The sequence below is a fragment of the Perissodus microlepis genome, chromosome 5, assembly GCF_051167445.1.
Source record: "Perissodus microlepis isolate ML-2025 ecotype Zambia chromosome 5, ASM5116744v1, whole genome shotgun sequence".
NCBI lineage: Eukaryota > Metazoa > Chordata > Actinopteri > Cichliformes > Cichlidae > Perissodus > Perissodus microlepis.
Window position 1 is genome coordinate 35,730,152 of NC_140465.1, and position 18,431 is coordinate 35,748,582.

The 18,431-nt window shown below is 42.5% G+C and overlaps 1 protein-coding gene across 2 annotated transcripts in view; it reads right to left on the reverse strand.

Annotated features, from left to right (window-relative positions):
* Nucleotides 1-18,431, reverse strand: part of LOC146387793 (semaphorin-3D) — a 101,909-nt gene that overhangs the window by 23,384 nt on the left and 60,094 nt on the right. The gene's annotated exons all lie outside the window — the stretch shown is intronic.

An 18,431-nucleotide genomic window follows, 5' to 3' on the forward strand; every position in this document is an offset into this window, starting at 1 on the left:
ACACACGCAGCATCAGGTCATCAGTCAGGCTGCAGGCTGCAGGCTGCCGCTGCGCTCGTCTCTGGGGAGTCGCTGCTAAAGCAGGCAGAAAACGACCTGAGCAAGCAGGTCAAATCAACCCTGAAACCCTCTCGGCTCTGTTTGCTCTGTAAAGTGTGTCAGCCTGAAACTTCCACAGCTGCGAGTGAAACTGGATCGAAGAGGACTCAGGTTCACACCAGCATGCAACACGTCTACAGAGAAATGACAAATAATTCAATAATTCTAATGCAGTCTGAAACTTAATAGTGCAAGTTTTGTAATTTAAAGTGTTTTCCCAACATTTCATGATTTAAATCACATTTAAGCTCCTCAGTGGAGTTTAATTTAGCCGTTTGCCCGCCTAATAACTGATTTCATGATGACACATTTGTGCTGTTTCCTGTCATTTGACAGCAAAAACAAAACAAACAACTCTTTGTGCTGCTGGGGCAAAACATCCACTAACATCATCCCTGTGAACAAAAGATAATCTGAGGATAAAACAGCAATGAAAACAACTTTTAGTTCCAACTATAGCCCACTGTTGTTAAACTACAGGCTCATCAAGAGTAGGACTCTGCAGTTATAATAATAATAAATACAAGCTTATGTGCTTCGTGCTTACACATAATGCACACATTCAATTGCATTAAAAATGATTCAGTTACAAGTAAAAAAACACTAAGTATAAATCATAAAAACAATAATGTGTTAGACAATTTAAATAGAAATGCAAAAAGTGCAACATCAAGAATAAAATGTTGAACACGTCTTTAAAAGTTCGGGTTTAAACGTGGACAGAAAGTCCTTCAGGGGCGGCTCCATAACTGATCCTCTATTCATTCAAACACCTGCGTCACATTTGAATCAGGGTCACGGTGGGTAAGTCTGTGACCTCACGCTGCAAATATTAACTGGAGTAAAAGCAGCTAATTAACCTTGAAATTCTCCTCGTTTTCCCGCCGCACCGACCTGCCTGCGCTGCAAACAATCGCTTGAACGAACGAAGGAAACTAACCGTGAAACTCAACAAGACCGTCACAGCATTCAGGCCCGGCCTGCGAGTCAGAGCGGACCCCACACTGCGGATGCGCAGCACAGTCCGGCGTGTGCGCGGACACGCTGATTGCGCGTCCCAATGGCTCAAAAGAGTCGCGGCTTTGAATGCAGCACGGCACATTTGTTACACTTGAGCCGCACCAGAGGACATTTAAAAAGAAATAAATCACCGCTCTGACAATCACGCCGCTTTCATCGGGTTAACGGGACGCACAAGAGTTTCTGCTCGCTAATCAAGCGTGGAAAACAGAGAGGAGAAAGGGCTGAAGAATGGAGGAAGGCTCAACTCTAGAGCCGTGTAGTCAAGTTTATTTACACAGCCTTTAATCACGCTTAGTCTTCAGGAGTTTCACTGAGCCCCCCATTGAAAAAATAATAAAAGGAGTGATGAATGAAAGTGATTCCTCAGTCCTACAAGTACAAAAAGCCAGAAAAGGTGCAGACTTTGCTTTAGGTCTTCCTCTGTGATTAATTGTTCCTCCAGTTTATTTTGCATCTTTGTCTGATGAAGAAATTGACAAAACTCAGAGTGAGACTCGAGGCACAGCTGTGAGGTAAAAAACGGAAAAATTCTCCTTCTGCACAGGAAATCACCCTCGACGTGACTCGTAATAGGACCAATCACAGACTGGCATACTTTAGGATAATATGCACAATGGTGGATTAGACACACTGCAGGTAAAAATACAGAAACTGAGACGAAAGGCGCAAAAACAGCCTGAAACTATAAACACAGATTTTATCCATCTGAGCAGGATCCTGATATTTTTACATCCAAAGTGGAAACTGGACTTTTATACAAGTAAAGACTGAACACCCACACCCACACACACACACACACACACACACACACACACACAGCAAAGTTGTGTGTGCAATCAGATGTAACAGCCACATCTGTTCAGGCTCCTAAAGGAGATCTTCACAGCTCGTTTCTCATTCAGATAATCCACTCTCACACAGCTGTGAGACTCCTCAGGGCGTCACACATGTAACTGAAGTGGGCAGATTTATAGAGGTTAAAGGAAAAGAACATGAAACGTGTCATAGAAACAGACAAAAATGTGTCATCAACTCATTTAAAGCTTGAGGGGCCGAGAGCGGGTCACCATCAAACTAACCCAGACTGTTAGCCGTGCGCTAACATTTTAAATCAGCTCATATTCTGAGCAAACAGGCCTCTGTAGATTTTTTCCTCTCTTAAAATTTGGGGAATTTTCAGATTAGTATAAAGCTGTTTTTTATAATTCAATTATTTCTCAAACTTTTTGCTAGCGATAACCACCGTGAATGATTTTACAGTAAGAGTGAAGCACCACAGATATCAGCAGGGGCTGAGACGCTGAGCTGGAAAAAGGCAAGTAGATTCTTATTTTACAGAGCTGCGGTATTTGCCTCCGAGTCTGAGAGATCCCATCGATCAAGTGAAGTGGGGATGGGAAGTAGACCACACGATGGAAGAAAAGTTACTCCCCCCCCAGGGGGACACGATGGAAAATATGACATGAAATACCAAAGAAGAGAGAAAACCAAAAGCTTTATGTCACACAGGACTGCTGCACGTCCAGGTTCTTCCCCTTTAACTTTTCCTTTTGTTTTCCTGATAACTTGAACAGACCTGCACCGTTTTAAAGTCAGCAGTCACCTGGAAAACCCCCCAAAACAAAACAAGGAAGCGTCCGCACTAAAATCACTTCCAATGGTTGGAAGAAAAGCAAGAATGGGTTCATTCAGTCTGTCTGTCTGTCTTCATTAGTGGCCATAAGTGCATTGGACCGGTCAAAGTTACACTGAGTCTGGATGTAATTCAGTTAAATGCCTAAATGTTGCTTTTCCTTTCAATCACAGTCCGGAGGTAATGCTGAGTGCTTCTGATTGGCCAGAGGTGATCTGGATTAGTCATGACTGCTGGATGGCGAGAGGTCACAGCCTCGACACGTCTTGATTCAAGTACAGCTTCGAGGTTTATAAAGTAAAGCTTTGTATTCCACTCATTGTGAGTCCATGTGTATGTTTGTGGGTGAGTTTGGATGGATTATTAAAAAATGGACTCCAGTATAAAATAACAATAAAGAGAATAAAAATAACAAAAGGAAATGCAGAGAAATGACGAAGAAGAGGCAAGAACTGACAAACAAAATGATCACAGAGACAATGAAGCTAGAAAATACAACAACAAAGAAAAAGGGACCACAAAAAGATACAAAATAACCACAAAGACACCAAACTACTAAAACCTACTAAAGCTACAGAGAGAGATGAGAACACAAAGCGACACATAACATCCAAAAATGTTTCACAACAGGCGCTGAAGATAAAACGACTGCACAATGATGGCAGACAGCCTTTTTTTGTTTTCCATCGTGTTGTAGTCGTCCTCACCTCTTTAAGGTCACTTTGTGTCTCTTTATGGTTATGTTGTGCTCCTCTGTGCCTTTTCACTGAACTCTGTGACTTTACAAACACTTACTTCACACAGAGGCTCTTTGCAGGGGTCCTCTGACCTCTCGGCCCCCCCGGGCCTGCGCTTAAAGGGCCGGTTCGGTAATCCATTCACGTGTGAGTGTGTACTGGCGTGTGTGTGTCAGCGAGGTCAGGATTAGTGAGTCCAGGTCAGAGTGTCAATTGGTCCTTTCTGCACTGGCCACACATGAGTTTTTACACCAAATTATGTATCCATTGACTCTATTTGTAGATCAGATGTACAGACTTGTGCAACTGTGTAACCATTTAAGATGCTTCAAAGCACTTTCGTCCTCATCGCTAATATAAAAGTACCATGTGCACACACATGTTGCGGGGACGTAAATCTGCCTACACACTTGGTTTCAGGTTAGATTAAGACTCAAGAAGACGAATGTAAGTCACACATCAACAAGTGAAACCATGTTTGTCACGCTGTTCAGTGCAATCATGCGTCTACGGAGGTATAAGTCGTGTTAAAATGAAAACTAACCAAAAGAATGACTGAATGTAAAAGAACTGACTAAAAGAACACAACGAATAAAGAGCCCCTTTAAAAAACTGATGATGCAGGACCGCACTTTTGTTGCATCATAGCTGTGCCACAGTTCTTTACAGCTGTATTTTGTACCAATGCACCAAAATCCTGTTCAGACACGCACTGATTGGTGGATTACTTGAATGACAGTGAAGTTATCTCCTCCTTCTTACAGCTGCTCCCTTTAGGGGTCACCTCAGTGGATCATCTGCCTCCATCAACCCAAAAAAACAAATCCATCTTTGCAGCTATGCAATCTTCTCAAGCAGCAATTCAGTGGAAGTTGACTGTGACTGTGTGTCCCAGCATGAAACAGCACAGCTGGTTCACATGTAGGGATGGGTCCCGGTATCCGGTGCCATGACGGCACCGGTTCTCACATAAACGGTAGTAACCAGACCGAAAAGCAGCGCACATTTCGGTGCTTTTTTTTCCTGAGCTGTGATACACTTTAGATTCTAGCCAATCATTTTACCTTTCCGAGGATAGTAGGCGGGGCCAGGTACGTACGTTCTTTTAGAGCAGACCTACAGATTAAAAACGCCCAAGGCAAAGCGGTCAAAAGTCTGGCTGTACTTCACAGCAAAATATGCAAACTCAGCAGCCTGCAACAAGTGCTTTAAGCTGATACTGTGATACTGTCAAAGGAGGTAACACCTCAAATCCGATGAAACACCTGGCGACGCATAGCGTTTTTTTAAAAGCTGAAAAATGCACCGTATTTGATAGCTTGCTGCGAGACCTCACACCGTGCACATCTACTGCGGGTGTGGTGCCTGTTATCGGACCCGGAGTTAGCAACATCCCCCAAAAACCCGAAGAGGAGAGTCCTGGCCCCTAGCCCTGCCAGTGTAGCAGAAATGATGATGATGATGATGATGATGCAGCAGCAGCCGTTCTTCTCTGCGTGAGTCGCTTAATGTTGTTCGTGTGTAATTTACGTTGAGTAGGCTAACCACGTTATTACATTAATGCATGTAAGGTGAACTAGCAAACACCGTCGTAGCTACATGCGGCTGTCTTCTTGTTTGATGGCAGATGCTCCCTTCACCCTGGCCAAAAAGGCTAAAATGACCAAAGAAAAAGTGGAAAACAGTTAAACATGAGAGGTTTTTGGACAAAGTTTGTGTTTTTTCCATTGTTTAAGCGCTGCTTCCAGCCAAGAGTGATACCATATATGCCCCATAGCTGCAGAAAAGGCTAACATTGTTATCTTTTTACAAAAAACTAGTTAAACATGAGAGGTTTTTGGACAAAGTTTGTGTTTTTTCCATTGTTTAAGCACCGGTTTGAGCACCGTTTAAGCACCGGCACCGTTTCAAAAGTACCGGTTTGGCACCGGTATCGGATAAAACCTAAACGATACCCATCCCTATTCACATGTATTCAATCTTTTTCTCTTTACCCGATTTAACCAGCAGTAACTTTTATCGTCAGGACAGTGAGCTCACAGGCACGATTACTCACTGTGGGAGTGTTAAATTTCTTCCTCGCGGTAAAACGTATAAAAATGTCATATTTTCTTAGTTTTGGCTTTACTTTAAAAAAGTTGATTCAAGATTCAAGTGACTAAGAAAAAGTCAAGACGCCAAACAATAAACTGAGCAGTCGGATTTGATCAACATCACAATGAATTACATAAAAAGATAAAAGCATCCGTTTAGCAAACTCACTCCTTGCAGTATCATCATCTTATTACTGAAACATCATTACTGAGTTTAATGTTGGTCATGGTAGAGATAACTTAAAGTGCTGTTATACTTTGTGTTGTATGTGAAAAGTTCAGAAGAGACCGAGTCTAAAGTCTGGAGTATTTTATTTTCACTGAGAGGTGCATAAGTGTGAAAGTGCGTCAGAGTGAATACGAGCCTGTGTGACATCTGTGTGTGTGGCTTAGCTGTGTGTGCGTGTGATTGATCGTTCCCTGTGATGAACGCTGATTGCCTGCAATCAGGGAGGTGATTAAAACTGGATTTGCTTCATTAAAAGTGTGCGTGTGTGCTCAGACCTTGGCGAGCGGTGCAACGTGATTTGCACACATGCTTGCTTCAGCCAAACACGACATGTTAGCACAGGAGGGACGAGCCTGCCTCCCAGAGAGCATTTTTACATTCAGCTGCAGTGAAAAGAAAACAGGCCTGTGTTTGAAAGCAAAGCTCAGGATCATGCTTCCTCTGCTAGCCTGCTGAACTCATTTATACATTTAGCAAGTTGCTGAAATCCAAAGTGCAACATGCTTCTCCTGCAGAACAATGTCCACAAGTGAGTTAGAAGTAGTGAGTTTTTAGATGCAGGCAGCTCTCAGTGAGGATGACAGTGGTCTGAATAAATACAGGGAAAACCCAGAGTGACTTTTTCTGACCTTTCCCATCTGTCTTCATGTACACGAGGTGACAGCTATAGGAAGTGAGAGCGACCCAGGGCGCTACCTGCTTAACAAAACAAAACAAAGCATCTGATCCCTGTCCTGGTGCTGCCGCCTCCTCTCAGTGCCAGGAACTCAGTGACCACGAGGCACCCAAACCATGGCCCACGTGGCCCAAGATAGCGTCTAAGATCGTTGTTTCCATCAGCAGAGAAAGCTATAAAGGGCCCCCATAGTGACACAGACATGATGTTGATTAATCACATACAGCATGAACGGGAGGAGCTGCACGGAGGTGGGTTGTAAAGTGGCTTGCAGATGTGCATCAGCTGTAGACAGACTGGAAATTTTCCGACTGGAAAATGAGCCATCAGCTGATGTGAGGTGGCAATGAGATCAGAGATCTGAGCTCGACTTCATCGCCTGCTTCATCGCCTGCTTCATCGCCTGCTTCATCGCCTGCTTCATCGCCTGCTTCATCGCCTGCTTCACTTCTTTCTTCAGGAAGAATTTTAATAAAACATTTTGCTCCCTTTTTGAAAAAATAAACATTTTATCTCCATGTGACTGCTCCTCAAGTGAGTCACTGCATTAAAGTTACTAATTAAAGTTAATATTCTAATTTGGCTCAAATATATATTTTACCTTTCTGCATTAATGGTAATGACTCGATTATTCTAATTACAGGCACAGTGGCTCACAGGTAACAGGAATCCATGCAGGGCTCTCGAGTGGGGTTTGTATCCTTAAGTTTCTCCATGAGCTCCGTTTTCACGCACCCCTAAAAAACAAGCTCAGTTAAAACTGTAACCGAGTAATTTTAAAGATGTTATTAACTTAATCTTTAGGTTGAAGTAAGAATGAATCATCTGTGAGACTTTCATTGTTCAGTTTTTGTCATATATTTTAACATGTAAGAAGAGCTGAAATCAAAGGTCCAAGTCGTTTCTTAAAGAAGTATTTTTTTAGTATTATGTTTCGGGCCGTACCTCCCTGCGTGATTCGTTTTTCCTCATCAAACAAACTAAAAATAGAGGTAATAAGTTTGTTTTGGATACAGTCTTGGCACATTAGTGCAGTAAGTAACTCGCTCAGAGTTGGAAGCCCTCGATCACTCGATAAGAGAATGGCCCGAGGGAGCCGTGGGGCAGGTTGGATCAAATCACGCCATGTGCAGCTCTGCTCCCTGCCTGCAGCGCAGCAGGACGCTCTGTTAGTCTGAGCTTTCACGCTTCATTAAAAAGTCAAATGGAAAAAAAACAATCTCAGAGTTCGCCTCCATATTTGGTGATTTCACGTCTCCTCCATCAGTTTGCATCCTGAGTGTAACTCTGAGGTTAAACTGTTCAGTGCTGCATCTCGCCATCAGAAATACAAACACAGAAACATTTTTCACACATTCATCCATGCTCGTGTGTGATCTGTTCAGACAGATGCAAACACCACCTAGTAGGAGAGGAAAGTCAGGTCTGTTTACAGCTACTACATCTGTTCAGTGTAGCAGACGTCAGGGGAACCACCTTTGATCCGAGTCCAACGGAGCTGCAACCAAAGAGCAACGGCCAACAGTCCTCAGGCTGTAAATCCCCCCCATTAGATTTATTGCTAATTTATTGGCCCATGCAAGAAAATTCTGTTTTTAATTTCAGCACCGATAGCTCAAAGCTTTTCCTCGAGTTATAATGAATCCAGGGAAGATTCACAAAGGTCTCTGACAGCAGTCACACGCTCAGCATGCTCAAATACTGTATCACATGCTTTTTAGTGCTCCAAATATCCCATTCATCACCATCTTTACTGAATTATCTGTCCAATGTCCCACTTCCTTTTTGAAAAACAGGTCAAAATGCAAAAATATTTGTTTTAATATCATGTAAGAAAAAAGAGGATGAACATTCCCAGAATTTGGGAAGTTTGGGATCTTTCACAAAAGGGTTAAATTAAGCAGGTAAAGAACCTTAGAGTCATAAATCAGTCATCTGTGGACACAGTGACAAAACAAACATACTTTAGATGTAGTGCATCTTATAATTCCAAAAAATATCATCATCTTAAAATGTTGAGTGTGAATAAACGTCCATAAATCTGACTACAAATTATAAAAATATGCTCCTTATCTCCAGGAAATGCTGGAGAGTCCCCAAGTTTGATTTACTGTCACCATAATTCAGTCAATAATGTGTTTTTTTAATTTAAGCACTGGGCGGTGGAGGGTGGGTGAGCACTTCTGGGGTCCTGTGGGGTTGTGTTTCCTTATATTCTTGCAAATTTTGTTCATTTTCTAGACCAACTTATTCTGGAAATGCCTTTTTCACATTAAATGCATCAGTTTGCTCTACAGCGTGGAGCCACAGGTTTCCTAAAAAAGTCATTTGTGCATTAACAACCAAGATAGAAGAAGTTACTAAATTCATTATTTCTATAGAAAAGTAGGAGGAAGTTTAAATTGTCTTCTTTGTGAATTTGACACGTGACATTTTCTTTTCCTGCGTGTAGGAATTTAAAAAACAAACTTGTATCACACAAACAGCAATGACAGGTTGCTGACTGGTACATTGTTGAAGTTGTGCCAACCAATCAAACGCGGCGCTTCTGGCAGTTTTACTGGGAGTCAGAGAGCGTTCGTAACTTAAAGGGATACACGACAAAGTTCAAAATATACTCTTTGCATGAAAACACCTTGATATCCATCAACAGTAAGTGTTTGGTTAAATTTAGCAACAGTGTTCAAACATCTTTATACAGGAGACTCCTCTGACCTGCAGCAGTCTGCTCTGTGAGCGTCTCCTGGCAGGGTTTTAACCACCAACACCAATCATTTGGTATTAAATTACCATCTTTGCATTTATATAAACTCATGAGCGGGCTGTTTCCTTCTTCGGGGTTTCTGTTTTTGTATCCAAGGCTCCAAAGTGACATAAGCAACGGTTACAGTTCAAAACAGGACAAAAGGGTGAAAAGTGTTCGTGAAAAGCAGAGGCAGCTTTGTTCTTTAGCTGGAGATTAAAACAAAAAACCAGTTAAGTGTTTCATGGACTGTTTCCTTCAGTTATCTTGGAGCAGTTTTCACTTTAATATAAACTGCATGGGTTGCATTAACGTTAAAATTCCCCCGCGGCTGTTGAAGCTCACGTATCTCAGAGAAACTCGATTCTCAAAAGGCAAATCAGGATGAATGAATCTAACACTTCCTGCACCTCCGTCCGTTCAAACTCCGGCTGAAGCTGCATTCCTGCTGAAGTGTCCACTAGGAAAGGACACAAATAACAGTCAGAAAGGAGAGTGGATGAGGAGAGAGTCCAAAGAGAATCATTAGTCACACATTTTTAGTATGATTAAATCATTTTCACCCCTCAAGCTCTTTGAGCTCCTTGAAAACACTGAATTAATTTCCCACAGAGACGGTGACCCCGCCGATGCCGAGACGGGGGAGAGGCCGAGTTTTGTTAACGCTCGCAGATAAAAACATGGCGGTTAGATAAGAACTCGCAGGATTCCTCGTCTGCCCGAGCGGCCTGCCTGCTCTGCATCGTGTCTTCCCGACTATCACAGAACCAAAAACACCTCACATACAACACGGCGGCAAAGATCAGACAAACGCACACTTGAGGACACTGTGGACAGGGATTACACGTGCATGTGTGCTTTCATGGAGCACAACCTGGTGTGTGTCAGCTGAGGGGTGTTTCTCACGTCACGCTGAAAACATCTGGTTCTCTGCTGAACTCTGACAGGAAGTCTGGCAGCATCACCGACCGGCCTGACAGCCACAGCATCCATATCACAGTTCATCAGGAAGGTTAACGTGTGGAGGTAAAAAGATAAAACTCACAATCTAAACATCTCTGAGAAAACCTTTGCTCAATGTAACTTATTTAAAATGAAGACAGAATGTTCTTAGCATTGTTATTCCAGTCAATAACTCAGTGCAGTAATATTGTGGTTATGAAACTCTCTGGCACATATGTGCAGCATATTTCAAGGATTATTGATATAAATAGTTGCAGCAGTGGCCCAAAAATTCAATATTTACCACAACTATGTTCTTATTTTCCTGAAGGACGCTGGCGTGTTCTGAAACAACGCCTTGATTAGTCAGAATTTCTGCATCTTATCTCTTTAACATTAGCCATCTGCAGAGGAAAGTTCCTTCCTGTTCTCTGTCCAGTTCATTTCTTCTTGATTTTACTCAAAGTCTGAGACGTTGACCTTTAAATTCAGCTCCTGAGAAATCACCGTCTTCTCTTCTCGACATTCTCGCCTCTCCGCACTGAACTTTATTTCTGTGAATCAGCTGCTGCAGTAACACAAAACTCAAAAACTGCACCGACACACTCAGAATGGTGTCAGCTCAAGTCTCAGTTTGTTTGAGATCCAACCACATCAACAGAAGCTGGACGCAGGTGGATGGAGCTGAACTGCATCATGCTGCATGTTGGAGTCTATCCAGAAGAAAACGTAAAGGCAAACAAACAAAGCTGTGCTCTTTGCAGAGTCCTCGACTCGTTTTTGTTTAACAGGCTGATGAACGACCGTGAGGTCGAAGTAAAGACAAACAGCTGCCGCACATCTGGTGGAGTCAAACACATTGTATTGATTATCATAGAGTTAGGGCTGGATCCCTTAGTTATTACATAGGTTATTATAGGTGTAGGCTGCTGGGGGATTCCCATGATGCACTGGGTGTTTCTTATTCACTCACTATGTGTTAACAGACCTCTCTGCTGAATCATATCTGTTATTAATCTCTGTCGCTCTTCCACAGCATGTCTTTATCCTGTCTTCTTTCTCTCACCCCAACCAATCACAGCAGATGGCCCCGCCCCTCCCTGAGCCTGGTTCTGCTGGAGGTTTCTTCCTGTTAAAAGGGAGTTTTTCCTTCCCACTGTCACCAAAGTGCTTGCTCATAGGGGGTCATATGATTGTTGGGTTTTTCTCTGTATGTATAATTGTAGGGTCTACCTTACAATATAAAGCACCTTGAGGCGACTGTTGTTGTGATTTGGAGCTGTATAAATAAAACTGAATTGAAAAGTTCAGTGAAATCACAGAAACATGAAATTTCACCCCACAAAAAACAAAACAAAGCACAGGCAGGCTGAGGAGTCACAATCAAACACAACAGAGAGGACAGCACTGCACACCTGCACAGAGACTCAGCACAGACCAGGGAGAGAAGGGAACAGGTGAATTCAATTAGACTCTGATGAGGGCAGGTGAGAGAAGGAGGGGAAATAACCAAAATAAAACAGGAAGTGAACTGAAAGCAGGGCAGAGGAAACACGTGAAAAATGACAGAATTCCAATAAAAAATAAGAAAAGGGGCCGTGACAGTTAAAGATTCAAAAGCTGTGAAAATAAACACAAACTACAAATGATCAATTTGAAAGGTCACATAAAGGTTCTTTTTCAAAACAACACAAATGTGTTTGAGTGTCCAAATGCATGATTTCCCCCGAGGAGACGCACACAATGGTGTGCTGACAGTTTCTTGACTGGAGCACAGTGATCCCTCTGTTTCAGCGCGCAGCATCACCGTACACGCACACAAGCTGCAACACATCGCCTCACTTAGCACATGCTAACACTTAGAGGCGACCCCGGGGAGCGGGCCATCGCACCGCTCACGTGTTCAGAGTTTGGACTCAAATGAAAGGAGGTCTGTAGATGACAGAAACCAAACCACAGCCAGCCCGACACCTTGGCCACGGAGCCGGTGAGGGCCGCCTTGTTCTCCATTTGCACAGGAAACTGCCGCTCTTTTCGTGCCTCCCAGCGGAACGTGAACACATTTTTCAGGGTTTTTTGGACACACACACATTTGCAGCGAACTAAAGAGCAGAAATCTCACATTATCCATCTCCCAGGAGGCATCAAAGAAAAACATTCTGCAATTTACTGAAATAACAAGAAGATTTTATAGTTCAGAGAAATATGCTGGCATGTGTTTCAAACTACTCGCGTCTATAAAACTAACGAGGGAAACCATATTTAATATTTAAAGCCATTCAATAACTCAGAGATTAAAAAATAATGACAACAAACAATTAAACTGTAAAATGAGAAAAGACCAAATATATATAGGAATGAGAAAACTACAAAATGAAACATTAATGGCTGTATGTCGTCTTTACCTTTGATGATACAGTTTCTGTGTGTGTGTGTGTGTGTGTGTGTTTTCTCTCCTGTGCTCAGTCATTAAAGACTACAACTAGATTTTCAGGATGACTTTGTATCAAATTTATGTTGGACCAGTAATGATTGTCTTTAATTTCCTTTGTATGTCCTGTTTGAATAGTGACGCTAACATTAAACACGAGTTCCTAATAATAACGTCAGCATGTGGATGGTTAATCTGAAGTTTGCTCCAAATGCTCAGTTTGACATGTTTTTTTCTACTCTTGGATCAGTCTGACGTCAAAGAGAGAGGATATCCTTATACGGCACTTTCACCTGCAAGCCCCACACACACCTGATGTTTGAACCCTCCATTTATAAGGAAAAGCCAATCAGAAGAGAGCTGGCTTAAAGGCAGACGAGCTAAAATGGTTTATTTCAGACCGGGACAAACTCCACAAAAGGCCCGCAGAACATATACAGGGATTATTTTGAAGCGTGGATCATGCAAAATTACTTTATTACAGTCCATTTATGTGATCAAAATCTTTATATTCGTTACATTATGCATATATTATCATCTTAGTTTTAACAGAGCATTTTAATGCTTCAGTTTTAAACGAGAAAAGGCTCTAAGGGTGAGAGTGCTCCTCATTTTATCCTCCAACTAGTTCTGGAAACGAGCAGCCTTCTGAAAAAGGTCACAGGCTGTTCATCGTTTAGCTTTTAGCTCAGAGTCTTCTTTGTAATTATTTGTGGTTTGTGGTTGTGAGCATTAGTTATATGACTCCTTAATAAAAAACTTTTGGTACTTAATCATCAGGATACTCCTCGTACATACATGGGAGCTGTACAGCAGGCTTTCCAAGGCAGACACTTTATTTTCCAATAAAATGTTAAGTAACAAAAATGCAGGTTTGCACGAGTGCGAGAAAAATCATTGAAAAACTTGTTTGGGGCACCAATTTTAAGTTCAGGCCCTGAATCAAACTTTACCCACAGAGGCTGCGACGTGTGCGAATTTCCTGGTAATGAGATCGGGGTGTCTGGTAACACATAACTCCTGGTGGGCTCTGAAACTGGACTCGTCTGTTTGTTATTTTAGTGAATTCAGGTAGCGGTGTCGCTCTTCTCTTCTCCTCTGTTTGTTTGACATCGGTGACGGGACACATCTGGTAAAAAAACGCCCCAGAAGCCACGTTTACCTGCCTCAGCCGGGCCAGCGCGCTCTGACATTAAAGAGGTCTCGTGTAAAGCTCACTCTTTGGTCTTTACTTCATTTTACTTCAGTGTTTTCTGTTCATGTTCTTTTTTTAAGCTGCTAAGCTGTAAAGAAACTACTAGCTGTTAGCAGCTAGCCACAGTTGAGACGCGCTCGTATTTCTGTTTCCATGGAAACAGGTTATGTAAATACAGTTTGACTGATTGAAGTTTGGCCACAGCTCACATTTCAATCCCAGTCAGAACTGGTGATGGTGGATGATGTTTGTTTTTCATAGCGGATCCGGTAGCGGGCAGTCGGCCAACACCGCGCTCGAGTGAAGGACGTGAGGCGGGTCAGCCAGAGTGAACGTCACAGTATCAGAAACTTAATTTGATACCGCTAACTTTCTGCTTCTTAATTCAGATCAAACTGAGGTTATTGTACTCGGCCCTGAAAATCTTAGAAATATGGTATCTAACCAGATTCATACTCTGGATGGCATTACCTTGGCCTCCAGTAACGCTGTGAGGAACCTTGGAGTCATTTTTGACCAGGACATGTCCTTCAACGCACATATTAAACAAATATGTAAGACTGCTTTCTTCCATTTGCGCAACATCTCTAAAATTAGAAATATCCTGTCTCAGAGTGACGCTGAAAAACTAGTTCATGCATTTATTACTTCCAGGCTGGACGACTGTAATTCATTATTATCAGGATGTCCAAAAAACTCACTGAAAAGCCTTCAGCTAATCCAAAATGCTGCAGCAAGAGTACTGACAGGGACTAGAAGGAGAGAGCAGATTTCTCCTGTTTTGGCTTCCCTTCATTGGCTTCCTGTTAAATCCAGAATTGAATTCAAAATCCTGCTCCTCACATACGAGGTCTTAAATAATCAGGCCCCATCTTATCTTAATGACCTTGTAGTACCATATCACCCTATTAGAGCACTTCGCTCTCGCTCTGCAGGCCTACTTGTTGTTCCTAGAGTATTTAAAAGTAGAATGGGAGGCAGAGCCTTCAGTTTTCAGGCCCCTCTTCTGTGGAACCAGCTTCCAGTTTGGATTCGGGAGACAGAAACTATCTCTACTTTTAAGATTAGGCTTAAAACTTTCCTTTTTGCTAAAGCATATAGTTAGGGCTGGACCAGGTGACCCTGAATCCTCCCTTAGTTATGCTGCAATAGACGTAGGCTGCCGGGGGATTCCCATGATGCATTGAGTTTTTCCTTTCCAGTCACCTTTCTCACTCAGTATGTATTAACAGACCTCTCTGCATTGAATCATATCTGTTATTAACCTCTGTCTCTCTTCCACAGCATGTCTTTATCCTGTCTTCCTTCTCTCACCCCAACCGGTCGCAGCAGATGGCCCCGCCCCTCCCTGAGCCTGGTTCTGCCCGAGGTTTCTTCCTGTTAAAAGGGAGTTTTTCCTTCCCACTGTCGCCAAAGTGCTTGCTCATAGGGGGTCATATGATTGTTGGGTTTTTCTCTGTATCTATGAAGCGCCTTGAGGCGACTTTTGTTGTGATTTGGCGCTATATAAATAAAATTGAATTGAATTGAATTGAATTGAATTAATTGGTGCCTGTGTTTTCTTATCTAAACACGACTCTGACCACCTCGTCTTCCCTCCATCACTTCTTCCCTTCAACGCCATTTTCCTCTTTAACCTTTAGACCTGTCCTCTGCATCAAAGCTGCTTATGAAATCATAAAAATGTGACTTTCACCATCGAATCATCACCTTAAGGTCTGCAGCGTCTCTTTCACTCAGATTTCCAAATCACACAGGATGATAAAAAGCCGCTGGTGACTTCATTGAGCAAGTTTTATTAAAAACTTGACCCAAAAGATGCAGCTTTACATATTCACCCTTTAAACTCCTTGAGCATCGCAGCAGGTGATGCATTTTCTGTCTTGTTTAACAAGCCAGTACGCCGCATTAAAAGCTCCATCTTTCTCTTTCTGTCTCTGCTTTGTCTACACAAAGTTCACAGGGAAGTTCGTGACCTCGAAGCATGACTTCACATGTTTTGAAACTCGGTCTTGAATGCATTACGGAGACTGCAGCTGATGGCCAGCTGTCCGCCAACGTGTTCTCTGTCTGGATCGCATGAAATAACCTCCCATTACTCTGTGTTGCTCATCCAAAAAAAGCGTCTTTGAAAAGACAAATCAAACAAACTAGCACGCTATTTTCCCGCCTCAGTTCTCATCCCCACCCGTGGCCTCAATACTAATGAGATTTTTCAAATTCTCCACAATAAACTGTGTGACCTGTAAACCAGGAGCACATTCAAGGTGTTTGTTTGTAGTGCAGGAAATACAAGAAGAGGAAAAGTTTGTTCTTGTTAGAGGCCATCGTGCTATCACGTGTACTGCTGTCGCTCTGCTTTTCTCTTTAAGGACAACAGAAACAGTGATGGTAAAATCAAAGAAGCAGCTGCGCTCACAAATCTGACACCAGTTTGTCACCACAGTAATTATAGTTTCTCAGCTTCAGTGTGATGTTTTCCATGATTTAGATACAACAGAATTGTTGTTTGAGGTTTTATGTGTCCTCAGGCAGACCTCATCTCTGCGCCTGATCAGGATTTGTGCTCTGAATCAGATTAACAGCCACAAAAAAGGACGTCGAGGGTTAAAAGTTGAACTCACAGCAAAAGAAACCTCAACACTGTATCCCCCAAAATTCTGTTTAGAAAGAAATGTAAATTCTGTGGTTTGTGAAGATTAATGTAACAGTACATGTACCACTAAGGTGTTTCACAGTGCAGCTTCCACCTGTTGTGTTAAACTTCTGCATGTTCCTGCACACACTTTGGCAGCAGGTGTGTTACCAGGACTTTGATCCGGTTCAGAGGAAGGCTCAAGTGTTTTGTACTGATGATGAATAAAGGCTGAATGATGGCTGGCAGCAGCTGTGTGAATGAAGGACCTCACTCACTGAAGATAATCACACTCAAACACTCACCGCCTCTTTGTGGAGTCCTTCAAACCTCTCACAGCCTTGAGCCCACCGGCTTCCACCGTCTTTTAGAGTCATTTCTCAGAATTCCTCCCAGAAGCACATTGTTCTTGATTACCTCGCTTCCTCCTCTGCACTCAGCGCTCTCTTTTCTCCTCCTCTCAGCCTTTTATCTCCGACCTAATGTAAGAAACTTAAGACACAAAGAAGCCCACGTACCTCTTTCTCTTCCTCCTAACCACCTCTTACAGCTGATCAAACAACAGGCTCCAGCTTTGTTTTTTAGCCTGCGCTTCCTTTACTTCCTCATATTTATACAGCACCAAATCACCACAACAGTCGGCTCAAGGCGCTTCATATTGTACAGTAGACCCTACAATAATACATACAGAGACAAACCCAACAATCATATGACCCCCTGTGAGCAAGCACTTTGGTGACAGTGGGAAGGAAAAACTCCCTTTTAACAGGAAGAAACCTCCGGCAGAACCAGGCTCAGGGAGGGGCGGGGCCATCTGCTGTGATTGGTTGGGATGAGGGGAGGAAGACTCAAAGTCTTCGTTTCAAAACATTTAATGAAATCTCATCCTTTTATACACCAGAGGGCGAGAGATGATGTTTGTGCTGATTTTAGACATGAAAAGCTGTTTTTGACCCAAACACACGAACAACTAATCAATCATACATAAAACAACCATGACTGGATTTTAAATCTCAACATAAATCTCAGCATGGTGCACTTTGATGTTCCCTCTAAAGGTTGTCTCTCTCTTGGTAAACACAAACTGTAATTTAATCGAGTGTTGATAAAGATATTAAGTCTAAAATCCTGCTAGAGTTACCGGATTTTGCAAAATGTTTGCTTATTGAAAGACAAGACAAACGTTGGCCTACAGCATAAGCTCAGGTTGGAACAGATGACATGAATCAATGAACTTTTTTTATTCGGGAGGAGATGGATGAGGAGACGACTCACACACCCTCTTCTCCTAATCGTTTAATTGTCTGTGCTGAATCTTGGCCTCGGCTCGTTCCTCCCTGCGTTGTGTGCGAGACTCGTCTAAACTCAAGAAGCTGAACAGATCAGAGGAAAAAGGCAGATTTTGACAGTAAATTCTTTAACATCGGGATCATTTCTCTCTAAACATCTTTGATCCTTCTCCCATATCTTCTTCCTTTAAGCCCCCCACGTCACGGCCCCTCGAAGCTCTAAATCACAGCTAAAGAGTTTCCTTTTGAACCTTGACACAGATAACTGCAGGCATTTAATAGATCAAGTTTCAGGACTTTAAAATGATGAAAACCACCTCAGATGCATAGCTAAGATAACTCCAGCAGCTATTATTTCACCGGTCGGGCCACATTTATTTTTCCTTAATTTAGCCTGCCAAGCCGACTGCTGTCAGGAGCAGTTTACAGAAATCAAACTGACAGATACGTTTACTTTCAGCTCTGATGATGAGGTTTCATCGCTGGCTTCCTTCTGCCAGCGCTTTTCATTGTTTTACTAAATACACGACTGAAAAACGTCTCCTATGACATTTTTACTCTAATCAGCACCTGATCAGTGTTTGCATTATGACCCTTCTCCCACAAATTATTTTACACTGTGTATCCAGTTAATTGGAAAGGGAAATTAAATTTTTATTATCAGTATTAATGTTCTTTATCTCCCACCATCTACACCAATCTGTCC